This window comes from Topomyia yanbarensis, chromosome 3 (assembly GCF_030247195.1).
Source record: "Topomyia yanbarensis strain Yona2022 chromosome 3, ASM3024719v1, whole genome shotgun sequence".
NCBI lineage: Eukaryota > Metazoa > Arthropoda > Insecta > Diptera > Culicidae > Topomyia > Topomyia yanbarensis.
In genome coordinates this window covers 206,697,024-206,718,892 of record NC_080672.1, presented here as the reverse complement: position 1 = coordinate 206,718,892, position 21,869 = coordinate 206,697,024, and the positions used below count along the sequence as shown (strand labels likewise).

Below are 21,869 nucleotides of genomic sequence, written 5' to 3'. Positions count from 1 at the left end.
CGGTGCAGATGCCGTTTGGCAACTTTAACAGCGGCCTCCCACAGGCCACCAAAATGCGGGGCCTTTGGTGGGATTATATGCCAGGTGATCCCGTTACTCGCGAGATGAGATTCAATTATTTCAGTTTGCTTTTCGTCCTGTAGCAGCAGATATAGTTCATGCTACTCATTGTGTGCTCCTTGGAAATTTTTACCATTATCTGAGCAGACGTGCGCAGGAAGTCCTCGCCGAGATATAAACCTTCGAAATGCTGCCAAAAAGGCAGATGTTGTAAGATCGCTGACGAGCTCAATGTGTACTGCTTTTGTTGAGAAGCAAACAAAAATACTAATGTACGCCTTCGGAGGTGCTGCTCGTTTATGTGGTGCTCGTAGGTAGATTGGGCCAGCGTAGTCCACTCCGGTAATAGTGAAGGGCCTGCTCGGGGTGACACGGGGTACGGGCAGTTGACCGGTATGCTGTTGGACTGGGACGGGATCTGTTCTTACACATTGTAAGCAGCCTCGAATAACGCTTCGTATCATTCGTCTTCCATTAATCGGCCAATATTGTTCACGTATAGTTGCAAGTGTAAGTTGGCCGCCACCGTGAAGCAACTTGAGATGATAGGATTTGAGAAGCAGTGTTGTGAAGGGATGGAAGCTGGGTAGGAGGGCGGGGTGTTTAGCTTGGAAAGGCTGGTTTGATAGTCTCAGCCTACCCCCCACTCTAAGTGTGCCTTTTTGGTCTATAAACGGTTTGAGTAAGCGGATCGATGATTTATTTGAAACGACATTTTTTGGCTTAGGTCCTTTAGTTCCTCCTTAAATATGTCTCTTTGTGCGAGTTGCACTAGATACTCTTGGGCTTCTACTAATTGTGTTACAGATAGAGGTTTGCTGGATGGTGGCTCGAGTGTCTGCGTTCGAGTTTTCAGTCGGGCATTACGAATGAATCTGAGACAGTGTGCAGTTACCCGCACTAGCATGTTGAGTGAGGAATAACGGGTGAAAAGTTGATTTATGCTTGGTTTTGCATGTACCACGGCAACAACAACCTTACGCAGCTCTGAATTGTCGCTGGGCACCGGTATAATGGCAGCAGGTGGCCAGTTATTTTCTGGTTGCCGAAACCAATACGGCCCGCTTTTCCATAAAGAACTCGAGAGAAATTCGTCCATATTCATTCCTCTGGATACTAAGTCTGCTGGATTGTCCTTGCCAGCTATGTGACACCAACGGGAACCATGCGTGGTAGATTGTATTTCTGAAACTCGATTACCCACAAATGTTTTCCAGGTATTGGGCGAAGACTGTAACCACTGAAGAGTTACAGTCGAGTCAGACCAGAAACGAGATTCGGAAATTTCTAGTTGTAATGCACTGATGACACGAGCATGCAACTGTGCACCAATTACAGCAGCACACAACTCCAGCCGCGGTAAAGTGATGCGCTTCAAAGGACCAACGCGTGATTTAGACGCCAGCAACTGAACTCTGATGTTTCCTTGAGTATCGATGGACCGTGCATAAATGCAAGCTCCAAATGCATTTTCCGAAGCGTCGCAAAACGTGTGCAGCTGGATTGAAGCATCCGGAAGAAAGGCATAGCGATCGGTCCGGAACTTAGAGATTTTGGGCAATTCGCGAAAGTAAGTATCCCATTTTGCTGCAACAGTAGCTGGAACTGGCTGATCCCAATCGCAGTGCACTAGCCACAGCTCTTTTATCAGTAGTTTTCCTCGTATTACAACTGGTGCAATCAGCCCCAGAGGATCGAACAGCTGTGAAATTGATGATAAAATCGACCTTTTTGTTGCCGCTTTATCAGGATGTCGCACCTTGGAATCAAAACGTAGAGTATCTTGCTCTGGTTCCCACCCTATTCCAAGTGTTTTATTGGTTTCCTGTGCCGAAAAGGTTACGGATGATTCCGTACATATTAGTCCTGGTGATAAACCTTGTAAAACCTCCAACTTATACGACGCAAACTTGCGTAAACTAAATCCACCTTTCCGAAGAAGCTTGATTAGCTCGTCGCGTAACTGTACCGTCTTTTCAATCGATTGTTCGCCACCTAGACAATCGTCCATGTAAAATCCCCTACGAAGAATAGTTTCTGCAAGTGGATAGCCTCAGCCTTCGTCCTCAGCTAATTGTTGAAGCGTGCGTGTGGCTAAGAAGGGCGAAGGAGCGAGGCCATATGTCACTGTTAGTAGCTCATATGTTTGAACGGGGTCCGTCTGCTTGAATCTCCAAAATATGCGCTGGTATGGAATATCACAAGATTGTACCTCGATTTGACGGTACATCTTTTCGATGTCCGCTACAACCGCTACCAAGTATGTACGGAAACGCAAAATGATCGAAAGAAGATCGTCCTGCACAACTGGTCCAACGTGGAGGGCGTCATTCAAGGAGAAACCAGTTGTTGTCTTAGCCGACGCGTCAAAGACTACCCGAAGTTTCGTTGTCGTGCTGGATTTTTTAACAATGGAATGGTGGGGAAGGTAATAACCTTTACAAATTTCTAGATCGTCCTTAGACGCCATGCGCATGTGTCCGAGCGACAGGTACTCACTCATGAATTTATGGTAGTCATCCTTCAAGGACGGATTTCGATCAAGCTTTTCTTCAAGGAGATTAAATCGTCGAAGTGCTGCTACTTTAGATTCACCAAGTCTAGTATCAAAATCAGAATGGCGTGGTAAACACACGGTGTATCGACCAGTACAATTCCTTGTCACAGTCGACGCATAAATCGTTTCGCATTCCCGCTCTTCAACAGAGTAATCCGTTCGCAATGATAGTTCCTCTATCTTCCAGAAGCGTTCCAGACTTTCTTCAAGTGACAAGGCAAATTGTTGATACAGTACACTGAGCTTGCTCAGGTAATGTTGGGGTAAGTACACCCGACCCTGCGACAATCCAACCAAACACGCTGTCAATTAACTCTGGAAGGTCCTTCGCAAGATGAATACGGGCGACTGATTGGAAACAAGAGAGAAAAATAGGCAAGCCAATTATCATGTCAATTTCTGCTCGCTTGTTGAAATTAGGGTCCGCAAGAAAAATGTCCTTGGGTAATTTCCATCCATCAATTGACACATCCTTTTCTAGCATGGCCGACGTAACACGGGGTAGGACCAAAAACTCCACATCACATGAAAAATCCTCCTTCCTGGACCGAATTTGAGTGAGTACGGAGTCGGACGTGTGAACCGCGATATCACCTGGGCCTTGAAGCTGCACGTTGACCTTTCTTCTTTTGAGTCTGAGCATTTGTACCATCCGATCGCTGATTAAATTGGGTTGAGAAGCACAATCTAATAATGCCCTTGCAAGATGTTTTTGGCCGTATGCATCCACGATGATGAGGACAACGGTGAGCATGAAGACGTCATTCCGCCGCAGCGCAGCGGGGAGTGGGAGCGCTTGAACCTCGTTGACGGCCACGACTGACGGTGGCGTAAGGGGCTCGTTGGTTGCTGTCGTAACGTTTGTTTGTGCCGATTGCTGTCTACGGCTATCGGAGTTGAAATAGCCCTGATTCTGAGTCATAGTTGAATTGTCTGCATAACCAGGGTGTAGAAGAGTGTGGTGACGTCGTTGACATATATGACAACTGGTCTGGCATGGACAATTGTTGACAAAATGGTCACCATGTAAACAATTGAAGCACAGTCGTTTCGTGTTTATCAGATTCATTCTCTCGTGTAGGCTAAGCCTTCTCATCTGGCCCATAGAAACACCGGGTCGACCGGACGAATTAAATTTCGGTGTGCCTTCCGTCATGGCATGGGTAGACAATCGTAGCTCGTTCGACTGACCGTCGTGTGGATATCCTGTAGAAGACCCTGAAGCAACTCCTGACCCGCTATGCATAGAACCCTTCTGTTTGTTAGAATTATCATGGTTAACTGATATTGATTCCAGCACTCGCATTCGACGTTGTAGAAACTCCACCAGCTTGGAGTATGTCGGCTCTGCCAAAGTAGAAGCGTGATCCTCCCACATGTTGAGCGTTTCATTGTGAAGTCTCGTACATAGTAAGTGCTCTAGTATTGTGCTCCAGGTTTCTATGGGCTCACCCAGTTGTTTCAGAATCTTCGGATGTCTATCAAATTTATCCACCAGCCCATGCAATGATTTGGCAGACTCCTCTTTCATCATTGGTGTTTCGAATAAAGCTTGCAAATGACGTTTCTTGAGCAGGTATTCGTTTGAATAGCGGGCTACCAACGCGTCCCAGGCAAGAGGATAGTTGGCAGCGATGATACAAATCGACTCGATTACCTGGTCCGCCTCGCCTTTCACCGCAGCCCGTAAGTAGTGAAACTTCTGGATAGCAGCTACATCGGTATTGTTGGGATTAAGAGCAAAAAAAAAACGTGTCGTGGAAGCCTAGCCACTCCTGATAATTACCATCAAATTCAGGAAGTGAGATGGTAGGCAGTTTCAGAGTGGGTAAGAGGGGGGTTTTGAGGGAGATCACTTCTAGGATTGATTGCTGGAGGTAATTTCGCAAGCAAACCGGCCTTTATTGAGAAAAGTTTCGGTTCGAAATCCGAACGATATTGAAGATTTCTCACCATCGCTTCGTTGTTGAATTCCATTTCCTCCAAGGCCAATTGCGTTTCTTCCAGCCCTTGCCATAGAATTTCTAGGTTCTCCAGACGAATAGCGACTTGCAGCGCGTCCCGATCCGCCACGTACCCCAGCAGGAATTGTTCGGCTTGGTTTAAAGAAGCAAGTAGCGTAGTCCGACGAATGATTAATTTTTGCTTTCTGGTGGTCTCATCCATCGTGACAGCGGTAGATATTGGCACTGTGAAAATAAAACCAAGTAGCACTGCTGACAGAGATAGGGGGCTTGGAAAGGTACTAACCTTCTCCAAGGCAGATATATGCCTTGTAACTCGTATCGCAGTGAACCTAACCCTTGCACGGCTTCCGATTTGGCTAAAGATCCGTAAGTTTGTACTCGTCGATCAGCACTAGTAGTAGAGTTGCAAGCACAGCGGACTCCACAGCAAACACAATTTCCACAAAAAAAAAAGAAAAATATCTAAACGCACCAGCATAAAGGTACAAAGCGTTGGACAGCAAATTACCTGCTGCCTAATTTTATTAGGCGTTGTTTTAAAATTGAGCAGCAGCAGCAACAGTAGTCGACGCCTTCCTTCTAAATAGCAGCGCGATGGCAGAACTTCTATTCCGAAAACAATTGACGGCTTTGTTTCCTGGATGGCGTCCTATGATGGCGACGAAATCTCCTAATTGCGAATGACCGGAACGGCAACAAGCTTACGCAGGTGCAAGTCATAAATCCTAGTCACGGCACCAATATGTTGTGAACCAGGACAAGCGTTGCTTACAGTTCCTATGGATTTCTCGCCGTACAAGAAGGTCGATAATACAAATGTAAGGGAACTACTGCTTTATTACACCAGACAACACTTTATTTGTGATCTCTTCGATTGGTGGTTAACTGTAGACTATATTTCAATATATCATAAATAGTTGTTCGCTTATGCACTTTTCTTGACAAAATGAGACAATATACCACTCAACTAACTGAATTAACAACTTATCGATTTCAGCTGTGCTAACACTACGTTTTGCGCTTTACTGGCAGCCCTAGCTGCTACCAAAAACTGTTCCGACCTGCAACATATATATATATATATATATATATATATATATATATATATATATATATATATATATATATATATATATATATATATATATATATATATATATATATATATATATATATATATATATATATATATATATATATATATATATATATATATATATATATATACACCAAAAAATTCTGAATTTTATCGTTGACGTAATTGCAAACATGACACAATTTAACAAGCCGTAATTCACTAATTGACGAAAAATAACCGTGTTCCGTTTGTTCGCGCGCACTGTTGGTTCTTCGGATACTTGGAGTGAAAACTAAAAACTGTAAAATTCACTGCGCGAACAGAAACGCGTAAAAACGTGTAGTTGCGTGGACTGTATATTTGATACTAACTGTATTTCTCTGACCTACATTTGATCAGCTGACCAGCGACCGGCGAACGATCGTGCCAAAAAGATCTATTGCTTCGTGTCTACCTGCATCAGATGGATGAGATAGACCGAAGAACGCTACGCGCTAGAACGGGACTGACCATTCTTCGCTTTGTCGGAGTTGTAGGGTGGTTGTGAAAAATTAGTTTGCCTATAATTCTTTTCTCGCTTTAACATACGCCGGCCGCCTTGAAATCTCGGCGAATTTCAAAATATTGTCTTCCTACTCTAACTACTGCTAATCTTTGCATTTCAAATTGTGTTTACTGTTAACAATTCAACTTAAACGAATCAAATTTCTTCGACTATACTGCCAATATTCGGTGTTACTGGTTCGACAGATGATCATCGACCTTGACCCAATTGTACTTTGCGGTGATAATTCTTCTGCTGTTGGGTCGATCGAAAGTGCATTCGAGATGCAACGTATTTGTTGTTTTGCTGATATTGTGTCGGTGCTGTTGCTGTGTGAATATAGTTTGCCGAAAACATCTCGCTGCTGCTGTTGTTCCTGGGCATTCGGTGCCCGTGACTGCTACGGTGGATTGCATTTATGCGCTGCTGGTAAGTGGTGATTTTGCTGGTTTTTCTGCTGTTTGTTTATTAGCTGGATTGCTGACTGAACTGGAAATTTTGCAGGACATTCTTCCTTCTCGCTGTGGACTCGATCACGATTGGTTGCCGGTTGATTCGTGACTTCTTGGTTGGTTCCAACGGACATTCCGCCGGACTGGGTGCGTCTCTCAGGACTTCGGTGTAAGTACCAACGAATGTTCATTGGTTTGCTACTATAATCGGATAGTTTTAGTGATGGTGACGTCATCGATGATGGTGTGCTGATGGATGCTGTTCGGGTGCGGTGAGATTCGACGATACGCTGGTGATTTTCGGTATGCTACGAATGTGCTGTGACTGCGATGGATCTCTACGCTGCTTTAATCGTCAAGTCGAGCTGGTCATGCTCGCCAACGACTCCGGCGTGGACATCAAGAGGATGAATTGACCACTTCTTCCTCCGCTGCAGGCTAGACGTAGTTGTACCTCGAATAAACCAAGCGTGATGTGTGGTTTTAGAACGGATTCTTCACAGAGGACAGTACAAACTCGAACATAATGCAAGCATGCAACATCAAAAAACATGGACCATCACCGAAACAAAACAGATTACCTCCGAATGTGGGGAATCAAACAAGGATACTCATTTAGCTTGAGTGCGGGTTGTCTAGCATTCCGGGAGATGACCGAAACCTGACGTTGCGACTGAGAAAGAAAATTCTGATAAGCTTTTTGAAAATAAAAAACATACATAACTTAACTGGTGGTTGCGGAGATCCTCTGGATCTCCGCAACTGGAGACATCTAGGTCTCTTCGGGTGTTGAGTTGGAATTGTCACGGATGGGTAGCACGCAGATTTTGGAAATCCCTCTTCGGTAGCTACCATCCTTCGTTTGTACTGTTGCGACACGAATGTTTCCATCCGGTCCAGGATTAATTTCCGTTATGCGCCCCAACTGCCATTTTAGTGGGGGCTGATTTTCATCTTTCAGGACAACCATGGTCCCAATCGCTAAATTTTCCTTCCGTCGCATCCATCTGGTTCTGTTTTGCAGATCGGATAAATACTGTTCCGACCACCTTTTCCACAATTGCTGAAGAAACTGCTGATTCCGTTGCCATGCTGCAAGTCGACCTTCAGGAATACTGTCCAGGTTTGGTTCTGGTATTGCCGTTAGTGGCCGATGAATCAGAAAGTGTCCTGGAGTTAACGCTTCGAAATCTGCTGGATCGTTGCTAACAGGTGTAAGCGGACGAGAGTTTAAAATCGCTTCGATTTGTACTAGTACTGTAAGCATTTCGTCTTGAAGCAAACTTCGTGTTCCTATAGTGCGTTTGAATAGGGTTTTGAACGACTTCACTGCTGACTCCCATAGTCCGCCAAAGTTCGGCGATCGTGCTGGTATGAATTTGAAGTCTATTTTGTCCTCTGAAGCTTCCCTTATCGCCTGTTCTTGAAACTGCTGATTGTTGAACAATTTACGAAGCTCGTCAAGCTCCCGTTTTGCGCCAACGAAATTTCGAGCATTGTCGCACATGATGAGTTCCGGCCTGCCTCGCCGGGATGGAAAACGTTTCAGTGTGGCCAAGAAGGCCTGGGTTGTCAAGTCTGCTGCTAATTCCAGGTGCACTGCTTTGGTGACCAGGCAGATGGCTACAAAGCACTTCACTGGGCGATTTTTGCGATACGGGTAGCCTACTAAAAACGGTCCACAGTAGTCAACTCCAACACGACGAAACGGTAAGCATGGTGTGACTCTTTCTGGCGGTAGATCCGCCATCAGTTGATCCTGGACTCTCGGTTTCACCCGAAAGCATGCGACGCACTTATGGATTACGCTTCTTGCTAAATCACGGGCGAATGTCGGCCAGAATCGTTCTCGAACTGCCGATATCAGTAACTGTTGACCCGCGTGGAACAGCTTCTGATGATAGTACTCCATTACTATCCTTGCAAGAGGGTGACGACGATCCAAAATGAACGGATGCTTTCGACTGTTCGACAGATGTGCGTGCCGTAGCCGGCCGCCAACGCATAGTATGCCTTCAATTAGCTGAGGATCGAGCGAAAGGATCGATGAATTACGTAGTGGACGATTGTTGGTCAAATCCGCCAGCTCTTGTGGGAAACATTCCCGCTGAGACAGAGAGACAAGTGTCCGTACAGCGCCGTCGAATTCCTTGACGGTTAAACTTCCAAGGTTTCGGCAATTCCGATTTGCAGCTTGAGCGTTGAAACGGAACCGACAAATGTATGCTGTGAGTCGCACCAATCCAGTGTAAGTTGATCGCAGGTTAAACAGCTCACTGGGAGAAACGGATTTCAGAACTGCGACAACGGCTCCTTTTTCCTCTAGTACTGATCTGTCAATGCTGTCTTCGCAAGCTTGCAGTGTTCCCGGCCAGTTATCTTTCTCCGGAAGCAGCCAGTGAGGTCCACCAAACCATAGCGATTGGTACTGCAGCTGCGCAGGCGTCATGCCGCGAGAAACTATATCGGCTGGGTTTTCAACTCCTGATACGTGATTCCAGATGCTGCCTTTCGTTATATGCTGGATTTCTGAAACTCGGTTCGCAACGAATTCTTTCCATCGCGACGGTGATTATGCTAACCAGCACTTAACAATCATCGAATCTGTCCAAAAGAAAGCTGGGGCTGTGATGTGTGTGCTACTGACCACTCTTTCGTAGAGGTGGGAAAGGAGTAAAGCTGAAGAAAGCTCCAAGCGCGGAATCGTTTGGCGTTGCTTCTTCTTTTTCAGGTTCTCAAGAGGGACGACACGGGACTTCGATGCCAGTAGGTGTACAGCAACTGACCCGCTATTGGAGATACTTCTCACGTAGACGCAGGCCCCATATGCTTTCTCAGAAGCATCGCAGAACCCATGGAGCTGTATGTCGATGGTATCGGATCTGAATTCAACCCAGCGAGGTACAGACAATCCCTCAAGGCCAGTCAAGTTTCGACGATATTCATGCCAGTGATCCTGCATGCTTTCGGCGAGTGGTTCATCCCAACCACAGTCAAGTTTCCACAATTCTTGAATGAACATCTTGGCCTGTATGATCACGGGCCCTACGAGTCCGAGTGGATCGAAAAGTCGAGAGACATCCGACAGAACGGTGCGCTTGGTGATGACCGCCGATGAGTTCCACTGCGGGGTGCTGAATTGGAATCGATCTGTACTGGGTTCCCATAGTAAACCTAACGTTTTAACGGTGGATTTTGGGGAATCAAGCTGGAGAATAGTGCGATCATCTCTCAGATGTTCAGGTACCTCTAACAGAATCTCCCTGCAGTTGGAGTTCCACTTTCGTAACGAGAATCCCGCTGATTCCATTAGGCTGATCATCTCGTTGACAAACATTCTACCTTCCTCAGGTTCGTCCACTCCGGACAACATATCGTCTACATAAAAATCCTGCCGGACCACCTTCGCAGCAATAGGGTGTGTCTGTTGACCATCTTCTGCTAATGTCTGCAAACATTTTGTCGCCAAATACGGCGCGGAAGCCGTGCCATACGTGACCGTAGTCAATTGGAAGATTTTGATGGGTTCTGCTGATGAATCTCGCCATAGAATCCTTTGCAGAGGCTGATCGGCAGGCTGAACTTGCACCATGCGGTACATTTTTGCGATGTCTGCGACTAGTGCGTGACGATGTAGACGGAATCTGAGAATAACATCCAACAAATCGTCTTGTACGACAGGACCGACCATTAGAGCATCGTTCAGAGAGTACCCTGAGCTAGTTCGACATGAAGCGTCAAACACTACGCGCAGCTTCGTAGTTGTGCTGTCAGGTTTCAAAATAGCGTGATGCGGCAGGTGGTAGACGGCCTCTGGTGTGATGGTATCATCGACGACTTCGCTCATATGACCAAGAGCTTGATACTCGTGTATAAATTCACTGTACTGCGCTTTCAACTCCGGGTTCGCTGCCAGACGTCGCTCCAAACTCATAAACCGCTTAACAGCTGTACCTTTAGAATCACCGAGCTGCTAGATGATCGATTGCCTTTTTGGAAGTGTGACTACGAATCTCCCCGTCTCATCTCTGAATGTAGTCTCGCTGAAGATTTTCTCGCACGCCGACTCTTCCGTGGAATTCGTGCTGGTTGTTCGACAAGTTTCTAACTCCCAAAACTTGGCTAATTGATCTTGAATCTCGGCTGTTGAACAAACGTTGGTCGTCGAAATTGCACCGCTAGATGATGAACTGGGAACGCGACCGGAAACTATCCAGCCAAAAACAGTTTTCTGCAGAGTAGGCCCGTCTTCAGTTGCCTTGTATCTACCCTCTTCAAACAGGTCGACGTAATATTCCGCCCCGATAATAATATCAATCGGACCGGATTCATAAAACCAGGGATCGGCAAGAGCTGCTGCTTCTGGTAGACACAACTGCGATGGATTGAAGCTTGCTGTCGGTAACGCCAATGTTAGCTTCGGCAAAACATGGAAACACATCTCCTCGGCATACGACGAAATCTCACTAGACCGTGCAGCAACTGCTGCACTGACGGATCTTGTTGACGCTACACTCGACGAACCAATGCCCTGAATTCACAAAAATGCTGGCGATTCACGGAACTTAAGCTTATTTGAAAAACTAGCCGTCATCAGGCAATGCTGCGAGCAAGAATCTAGCAAGGCTCGCGCAAGCAACGAATTGCCGTGACGGTCCATAACGGTCACAAGCGCCGTCGAGAGAACAATACTGTGTGTAGGTGCGTTGGGGAGTGCTATGCATGTTTGGCTAGTGGAGGCTGTGTTGGTGTTGGACGGTGGTGTTGTTGTGTTATGCGAGTTGGCGGTGTTCGTCTGTGCATTGGTCGGATGAGTGTGTATTTGTTGGTTCGGACTGTGTTGCTTGGTTTGTGGCTGTCGTGGCTGCTGGGGTACTGTCTGAGGTCTTGACTGCGGAAGTGAAACGGAGGATCCTGTCTGCGGTGTTTCAGTATGCAACATCGAGTGGTGACGCTGATGACAGTGATGACAGGCTCCTCTCTCGCAGGTTCTTGCAACGTGTCCTGGACGCAGACAGTTGCGACAAAGCTTACTTCTTTTAACAGCGCTGATGCGATCTGGAACAGACTGCTTCTGAAACTTCGCACAACTTGGATGGGATGGAAATGGATTGCAGAACGGAGCACTGACTACGCAGAAATCCCATCAAATCTCGATAATTTGGGACATCCTTGGAATTATGATGAGACTCCCATTGTCGAAGTGTCGAGGAATCCAACCTCGTGCATACCATATAGGCAAGAATCGTGCTCCAGTTCTCTGTAGACTCACCAATCTTCTCTAACATCTGCAAGTTTTTCTCAAACAGGCCGATCAGTTGACTAAGCCCGTCGTAACTCTCCTTCTTCAGTGGCTCGATGAAAAAGAGAGCATCTAAGTACGCTTTCACAAGCAGCTTTTTATTCTCGTACCGTTCTTGTAACGCCTTCCAAGCCACATCATAGTTTGCAGCAGAAATCTCGACCGAGTTAATTTCCTGGAGCGCTTCACCAGAAAGTGACGCCCTCAGGTATGTGAATTTATCGATCTCGTTCAGCTGCGCGATTTGGTCGATGAGACTACGAAAAGTGTCGCGGAATGTCACCCACTCATGAATTCGTCCACCGAAACTTGGAAGTCGTATCTCTGGAAGTTTTACTCGGGAGATAGTCGTAGACGTCCGATGCGCCGATGAATCGGAGTCGTTGTGGCTGGTATGCAACTGGTCCTTGCACAACTGCAGCTCTAGTAGCTCAGCCTTCAGGGTACAAAAACGATCGTCGAAGTCGTGCATTGCCTTCGAGGTGGTGCAATGCTTCCTCTTTCACCGCAGGTTCAGCACCAGCCTGCTTCTTTTCCTCTTCTTCTTCCTGCAAAAGCTCCAGTTTGGCACGCACCGTATAATATTCTGCACCCACTTGCTCTAGCACGTTCAATCGCACACTTAATTGACGCGCATCCCGTTCATCGTCATAGTTCTGAATAAACTTGTCAATGGACGTTAAACTGTTCTGCAACTGTCGTTCACGCTTCAACAGTGCCTTCACTTCACCAACCATTTTCAAATTTTACACCTCTCACTCACTGCACTGTAGAAATCAGGAACTATCACGCACTAATCACCTTCACTAGCACTCCCGTTTCCGAAAATTCACCAATCGACTCGACGTTCCACGACCGCGACCTCGCGAGACAGAATACAGACTTATCAACCCAATTGACAGCAGCAAGGAATAATCAAATAAAGGAGCGGACGACAGCCAGAAATAACCAGCGAAATACCGAGACCAAATTTAATGGTGGACACGACTCATGCACTCGCCAAGAAAAAACTCGCATGCATTTGATAACTTTATTGACCGTCACAATCTTTGGTGGCCACATGCAACAAGCCACCATACATGCACTGTACTTCCCCGGTATTCTTAGTCCAGATTCCGTCCGGATCGTGGTGCTTCCTGCTGCAATCGTCGCCGTCCAATTGTCTTCGTCGCACTCTAGTAGCGATGGCGCCGCGAAACTGCTTCACGATGGCGTCCACTGCGTTGTCCGGCGTCGAAAATGGAGCACTTCACTATTGTTCACGGGCTTTTAATTGTTCAGCACTTGCCCGGCATTTAGTGTCACTTTTCAAAGGGACAACGTCCCGCCAAGTATGCGAAAACCGTCACCGTGATCCGGCTCGAAGGACCAAATGTTCGCGCGCACTGTTGGTTCTTCGGATACTTGGAGTGAAAACTAAAAACTGTAAAATTCACTGCGCGAACAGAAACGCGTAAAAACGTGTAGTTGCGTGGACTGTATATTTGATACTAACTGTATTTCTCTGACCTACATTTGATCAGCTGACCAGCGACCGGCGAACGATCGTGCCAAAAAGATCTACAGTCGGGTCTCCTACTACGCGGATTCCTACAACGCGGCTTCCTACTGCGCGGATTCCTACTGCGCGGTACCCGCGTTGTAGGATACCCATAGCTTATGGGATTTCGACTAATTGGGGCTGTGGCCGATTATTTCGTCCGTCTCAACATGTAGCGTTATACTTTCTTTGGCAAAGTTGTTGTACTCACTTGGGCCTACAACTTAGAGTAATTGGGTATCCAATTAGTTGACAACTATGCCGCCAGGGGCGCTATGAAGAAAGAGTAAATAAATCGAAATTCTCGTCGTAAATTCGACTATCATCAAATGGATTCAATGTCAAATATATTGTTCACGAATAAGATCGCCCCTAGTACTGCAACCCTGGATAATAATCCTCTCAACATCTGATGGTCATCTCGCCTGTACTATCAGTATGTGGACATCGATCATCATGAGAATCCGAAAAAGAACGAGAGACTGGATTGAGAGCTTACTACACATCGTGCGAAGGAAGATCACCGGCAGCACCATCTGCACCGTCGCCCGTGCTACTACCCCGGTGGGGTGATAAGGAAGGCTGATAAGAGCGTGATCGATACTCAACCCGAGATAAAACATCGAAGGAGAGCGATCCCGATCGTGCTGCACTGGTCTGCTGATGACGTGCTCGGATCAGTTGCGGCAGTTGGAATTAAACCAGGTCACGGACTACCACGGGTCGAAGCCCGCCCGTCGGAATTTTAATTCGTTTAGATTTAAGTGTAATTATAATTAAGAATAAATTGCATGTTCGTTAGAATAAAAGTGTTGTTCGGAAAGTAATCCGGTGGCCGTTTTAAAAGTGCGTTTGGTGTGGTTCCTGCGGAGAAACTCTTGTCCCTTTGGAAGGATTTGGCACTTGGAGTGACACAATTGATTTTGCATGCTGGATGCATGCCCCTTTCCCCATCCACCTGAAGCTTCACCCGCTCGATGTTGGTTTTGGTGATTGCCTCCGCACCCGCTATCGAAGACCCTGCCAGGTAAAGGACTAGAACCCAACATATATCAAGACCCTGCTTATTTTGAAAGGTGGTGTCTTCGGGGAATTTATAAAAGAAGTCCAGAGCTTTTGGATGGTAGAAAGTATAACTCGCAATTACCCCACCAGGCGGCGCTAGTGCTAATGCAAATATTCAACACATGTTAAAATAATTCTATATCTCAACATCGTGATGAGATAGAGTAGTACTGTCTTTAGCAAAGTTGCTCGAGAGGTCGAGGACTGCCCAACGGTAATAGATTAGTTTGGAATACTCTCACTATGCGGCGCTAGTGAGCGTAGAAGCTTTCAACATATGGTGGATTATGATATATCTCAAAAGTCTAATAACTTGGAAAAATGGTATTTTCGGCAAAGTTCTCGAGGAGGTCAAAGGCTACTAGATTATGGATAGATTAAATTGGAATGGACCCGCCAGGCGGCGCTAGTGAGCATTTTCTTTTAAAGCATGTATCTCAAGATCATGATAATTTAGAAGGGTGGTGTCTTTGGCAATATTCATAGACAGGTCGAGCTCTGTCCTACGGCGAACAAATTAGTTCAGAACTCGCCCACTAGATGGCGCTAATAATAATGAAACTTTCTTATCATTATAGATATATTTCTAAAGTCTGATAATTTAGGAAAACGCTGTTTTTGGTAAAGTTCTCCAGGGGGACACGTGCTGTTTGATAATGTATTGAAAAAAATTGAATTTACCCGCTAGGTGACACTAGTGAGCATGCATTTTTACTTTTAATTTCTGCATTTCAACATAACGGCAGTTAAGAAGGGTGGTGTCTTCAACAAAGTTGCTCGAGTGGTCGAGGACTACCCAACGGTAACAGATTAGTTTAGAATACTCTCACTATGCGGCGCTAGTGAGCGTAGATGCTTTCAGCATGTAGTAGATAATGATATATCTCAAAAGTCTAGTAACTTAGAAAGATGGTGTTTTCGGCAAAGTTCTTGAGGAGGTCAAAGGCTACTAGATTATGGATAGATTAAAGTTGAATGGACCCGCCAGTTAGTGCTAGTGAGCATTATTTTTCATATCCTGTAACTTGAGATCATGATCATTTGGAAGGGTGGTGTCTTTTGCAATATTCATAGACAGGTCGAGCTCTGTCCTAAGGCAAACAAATTAGTTCTGAACTTGCCCACTAGGCGTCGCTAATGAGGATGCAACTTTCTCAACATTATAGATATATTTCTGTTGCGGCAGAGCGCAATCTGTGCAAATACCCTCGCCACTGTATTACATATTACCAGCAACAAAAGTGTCAAATAAAATCAGTACAGTTTAGCCACCGCCGGCGGCGGTCGATCGTCCTCCACACTTTTGTTTTATTTCAATTGCATCAGTGCCGAATCACAGTCCGTTTTTTGTGCCGCTCTTTCGTATTACGTTTCGCTTGAGTTCTGTGCACCGAAAGTTGGATGGCAGGAAATGGGTCCAACTGCTGAGAACGAACATTGGTGCCGTGACCAGGATTTCAACGTGCCACGACAACCTGCCATCCGATAGTTCGATAGTAGGAATTCGTGTAAGGAGAATCGGCTGCGGATTTATTCTACATCACTTCAGCTATGCCGGTGTGAGCGGGTATGCAGCTGTATAGCAAAATCAACCCCCTGCGGTGCTATGTCAGTGTGGGCGTACTTGCAGCCGCTTAGTAGAACGCATTTTCCACCGAAATCTACTCCCAGTTGCGCGGATCGCAACGTCTCCGAATGCGTTCATCAACCAGCAAGTGCTCCGTAGCAATAAGTCCAGCAACGCCAACATGTCGCCATTACAGAATACCACCGACAATCCAAACAGCAATGGAGGAACCTAGGATGGATTGCAAGTCATTTTTCAAGTTTTATCCCCAGAGTTCAGAATAATCAACATCCAAAATTTATTTAAAAACATTCGTTTTGGTGGGGGAGTATGTTGCGGCAGAGCGCAATCTGTGCAAATACCCTCGCCACTGTATTACATATTACCAGCAACAAAAGTGTCAAATAAAATCAGTACAGTTTAGCCACCGCCGGCGGCGGTCGATCGTCCTCAACACTTTTGTTTTATTTCAATTGCATCAGTGCCGAATCACAGTCCGTCTTTTGTGCCGCTGTTTCGTATTACGTTTCGCTTGAGTTCTGTGCGCCGAAAGTTGGATGGCAGGAAATGGGTCCAACTGCTGAGAACGAACAATTTCTAATGCCTGATAATTTAGGAAGACGCTGTTTTTGATAAAGTTCTCCAGGGCGCACAAGTGCTGTTTGACAATGTAAAAAATATTTTGGATTAACCCGCTTGATGACACTAGTGAGCACGCATTTTTTCTTTCAATTTCTGCATCTCAACATAAAGGCAGTTTAGAAGGGTGGTATCTTCAACAAAGTTGCTTGAGAGGTCGAGAACGACCCAACGATTAGTTTAGAATACTCTCACTATGCGGCGCTAGTGAGTGCAGAAACTTTTAGGACCTGGTAAATTATGATACATCTCAAGAGTGTAACTTAGAAAGATGGTGTTTTCGGCAAAATTCTTGAGGAAATCAAGGGCTGCTCGAATATAGATGATTTGGAATGGACCCGCCAGGCGGCGCTAGTGGGAAAGCTTTTTTTTAATTTTTTTTCTCGAGATCAGGATAATTTGGATGAGTGGTATCTTTGGCAAAATTCATCGACTGGTTGAGTTTTATCTTACTGTGATCAGATTAGTCAGAACTCACTCATTGCTAGGGAGAATACAACTTCTACTACGTAGTAGCTTAAGTCAAAAGTTTGATAATTCATGAAAATGGTGTTATTAGATTAACGTGAATTTCAGTTACTAGGTGGCATTAGAGAAAAAAAATTTTTTGCGAATTTTAGCACCTCAAAATCATGACAGTTTAGAAGAAGGCTTTCTTCAGTGAAATTCATCGGTAGTTCTAGAGCTGTCTGATGATAGCAGATTGCTTTTGAATACTCTCATAATGCGCCAGAGAATGGGTTGATGAATTTATCCTCTTATCCGAATTGAGGCTACTTCAGAAATTTCAATAAAATTAACAAGAATCAGAGCAGTAAATAATCTATTCATAATCGAGTAGCCATTATTCTTCCTAAAAAAAACTTTTCCAAGAACACCATCTTTCTAATTTATTAGACTTCTGAGATAATTCATAATCTAGCTTCCACGCCCCCTAACACCGCATAGTGAGAGTATACCAAACTAATCGGTCACCATTGGGTAGTCCTTGATCTATCAAACCATTTTGTTGAAGACACCACCTTTCTAAACTGCCTTAATATTGAAATGATGAAATTGAAAAAATGCGTGCTTACTAGTGTCACCTAACTCAAAAAATATACTTTGTATTTCAAATCTTTTAGATCCATTGGATAGGTGAAATTTTCCACTGAAAAATGTCCTCAAATGTTTCAGCTAATAAGGTTAAGTAATCTTTTCACAGTAATTTATTTAAAATTTAACAATTTTGATCGATTTTTCGTTCACTTCGCGAAAATCTTAATAGTTAACATCACTATTTTAATAATTCAAATTGTTAGTCTTGAAAAGTTGTATAATTTGTTCTTTGACATGATACACTTATCTTGTCTTGTTTTCATGTGTTTGGGTTATTGAACTTGGATATTTTTATCTCATATTCACTAATACTAGCTCTTATTGAAAAAGTATGGCACTTATTGTACCTTTTCTTTTTTTTATTCGAAAGCCAGGAAAATTTTGCAGAGAAAAATGTATTAATAAGTTTCAGTTAAGTGAATTTAGTATTCTTTTAGAAGTTAATTAGTTTAAAGTTAGTGTCATTATTTGCATTTTCGTTATTTTCTTAAAATAGTAAATAATAAACTTCACCATTATTATCATGGAATTAATGCATCTTAGCAAGTACTACAATTCTTCCTGTGGTTCCATTCAATTATCTCTTTTAGTTTCGAAGCAAAATCATTGAGTCCATGCTGTGTTAACTATTAAATTGCAGCGAAATGAAAAGCGATAGGGATAATGTGTCAAATAACAAGTTGTAGAGAGTATTAAGGGGCACCAAATGAACAATAGTGACGATAAATTCAGTTGATTAATAATTAGAATAATTAAAAAATCACCAAAAAAGCAAATTTTGAGTTATTTTACTAGTAAAAAGTCATGTAGTACACTTAACTAAAAGATCTGTACATATATCGAAATGAAATTTTTTCAGCTTTCCAATGAAGCCCTGATAATAGCGATATAAAGCATATTTTTTAGATTAGAGTCTTTTAAGAACTTGCAAGTCAATTACATGAAAAGTTTAGAAGTCAAATTACAAGGAAACGAGAAGAGATAGGAATGTTATGTTGAAGAATAAATTAAGAATCGTCCTCAAACCCAACTTTTGGATAATAGATATTGCTATAATCATAATTCATTATTTTGAGAAAATTAACAAAAACCTCATCAAAAACACTAACTTTTAACTACTTTACAACTAAAAGGTAATTAAAGCTAATCTGAAAGATATAAGAACATTATTCAATAAATTTTTTTTCACCTTTCCAATGGAACTAAAAGATTTACAACACGAGGTATATCTTTTGAGTTACAGGTGTTTTAAGATAAACAAGTTTTTTACACAAAAAGTTCAATAACTCTGTAACGGTTGATATTTGATGGTATGTGTAGAACGATTTTTTGCTCCAAATATGGCAGTAAATCACCTCTCGAGAGATTCTTACTCATGAACCAAACACCCTGTATAATATATACTTGCTCACTATCGTAACCTTGTGGGTCCATTCCAATTTAGTCTATCCATGATCGAGTAGTTCTTGAGCTCTTCAAAAACTTTGCCGAAAGCGCAATCATTAGACATTTGAGATACATCATTATCTACCACATGCTAAAAGCATCTACGCTCACTAGCGCCGCATAGTGAGAGTATTTTAAACTAATCTGTTACCGTTGGGTAATCCTCGACCACTCGAGCAACTTTGTTGAAGACACCACCCTTCTAAACTGCCTTTATGTTGAAATGCAGAAATTGAAAGGAAAAATGCATGCTCACTAGTGTCACCTAGCGGGTAAAATCGAATTTTTCTATACATTGTCAAACAGCACTTGTCCCCCTGGAGAATTTTACCAAAAACAGCGTTTTCCTAAATTATCAGACTTTAGAAATATATCTATAATGATAAGAAAGTTTCATTCGTATTAGCGCCATCTAGTAGGTGAGTTCTGAACTAATTTGTTCGCCGTAGGACAGAGCTCGACCTGCCTATGAATATTGCCAAAGACACCACCCTTCTAAATTATCATGATCTTGAGATACATGCTTTAAAAGAAAATGCTCACTAGCGCCGCCTGGCGGGTCCATTCTAATTTAATCTATCCATAATCTAGTAGCCTTTGACCTCCTCGAGAACTTTGCCGAAAACACCATTTTTCCAAGTTATTAGACTTTTGAGATATATCATAATCCACCACATGTTGAAAGCTTCTACGCTCACTAGCGCCGCATAGTGAGAGTATTCCAAACTAATCTATTACCGTTGGGTAGTCCTTGACCTCTAGAGCAACTTTGCTAAAGACAGTACTACTCTATCTCATCATGATGTTGAGATATAGAATTATTTTAACATGTGTTGAATATTTGCATTAGCACTAGCGCCGCCTGGTGGGGTAATTGCAAGTTATACTTTCTACCATCCAAAACCTCTGGACTTCTTTTATAAATTCCTTGAAGACACCACCTTTCAAAATAAGCAGGGTCTTGATATATTTGACATTGAATCCATTTGATGATAGTCGAATTTACGACGAGAATTTCGATTTATTTACTCTTTCTTCATAGCACCCCTAGCGGCATAGTTCTCAACTAATTGGATACCCAATTACTCTAAGTTGTAGGCCCAAGTGAGTACAACAACTTTGCCAAAGAAAGTATAGCGCTACATGTTGAGACGGACGAAATAATCGGCCACAGCCCCAATTAGTCGAAATCCCATAAGCTATGGGTATCCTACAACGCGGATTCCTTTTTCACGCCCCCTGTTAATCGCGTAGTAGGAGACCCGACTGTATTGCTTCGTGTCTACCTGCATCAGATGGATGAGATAGACCGAAGAACGCTACGCGCTAGAACGGGACTGACCATTCTTCGCTTTGTCGGAGTTGTAGGGTGGTTGTGAAAAATTAGGTTGCCTATAATTCTTTGCTCGCTTTAACACCGTTTAATTTTACATGAAACATATATTTTACATGCTCAATTACATAAAATTACACGATTTTTTTAGGTGTATATATATATATATATATATATATATATATATATATATATATATATATATATGCAAATATATATATATATATATATATATATATATATATATATATATATATATATATATATATATATATATATATATATATATATATATATATATATATATATATATATATATATATATATATATACACCTAAAAAATCGTGTATATTTACGTCTCCTGACCCTGACATATACGAGCATCAAAAATGACTTAGTTTTACTTTTGATTCCAATTTTACATGACATTGAATTTCGTAAAGCACGTAATTTTAATTTACATATGGCGTTGTTCTGAATGGTAGTAAGTGTAATTTTATGTCATTGAGCATGTAAAATATATGTTTCATGTAAAATTAAACGGAACACGGTTATTTTTCGTCAATTAGTGAATTACGGCTTGTTCAATTGTGTCATGTTTGCAATTACGTCAACGATAAAATTCAGAATTTTTGGTGTATATATATATATATATATATATATATATATATATATATATATATATATATATATATATATATATATATATATATATATGTATATATATATATATATATATATATATATATATATATATATATATATATATATATATATATATATATATATATATATATATATATATATATATATATATATATATATATATATATATATATATATATATATATATATATATATATATATATGTTGCAGGTCGGAACAGTTTTTGGTAGCAGCTAGGGCTGCCAGTAAAGCGCAAAACGTAGTGTTAGCACAGCTGAAATCGATAAGTTGTTAATTCAGTTAGTTGAGTGGTATATTGTCTCATTTTGTCAAGAAAAGTGCATAAGCGAACAACTATTTATGATATATTGAAATATAGTCTACAGTTAACCACCAATCGAAGAGGTCACAAATAAAGTGTTGTCTGGTGTAATAAAGCAGTAGTTCCCTTACATTTGTATTATCGACCTTCTTGTACGGCGAGAAATCCATAGGAACTGTAAGCAACGCTTGTCCTGGTTCACAACATATTGGTGCCGTGACTAGGATTTATG

The 21,869-nt window shown here is 42.7% G+C and overlaps 1 protein-coding gene across 14 annotated transcripts in view; it reads right to left on the bottom strand.

The window, feature by feature from the left end:
- LOC131689268 (voltage-gated potassium channel subunit beta-2) overlaps window positions 1-21,869 on the bottom strand; it is a 1,724,569-nt gene that overhangs the window by 669,029 nt on the left and 1,033,671 nt on the right. The gene's annotated exons all lie outside the window — the stretch shown is intronic.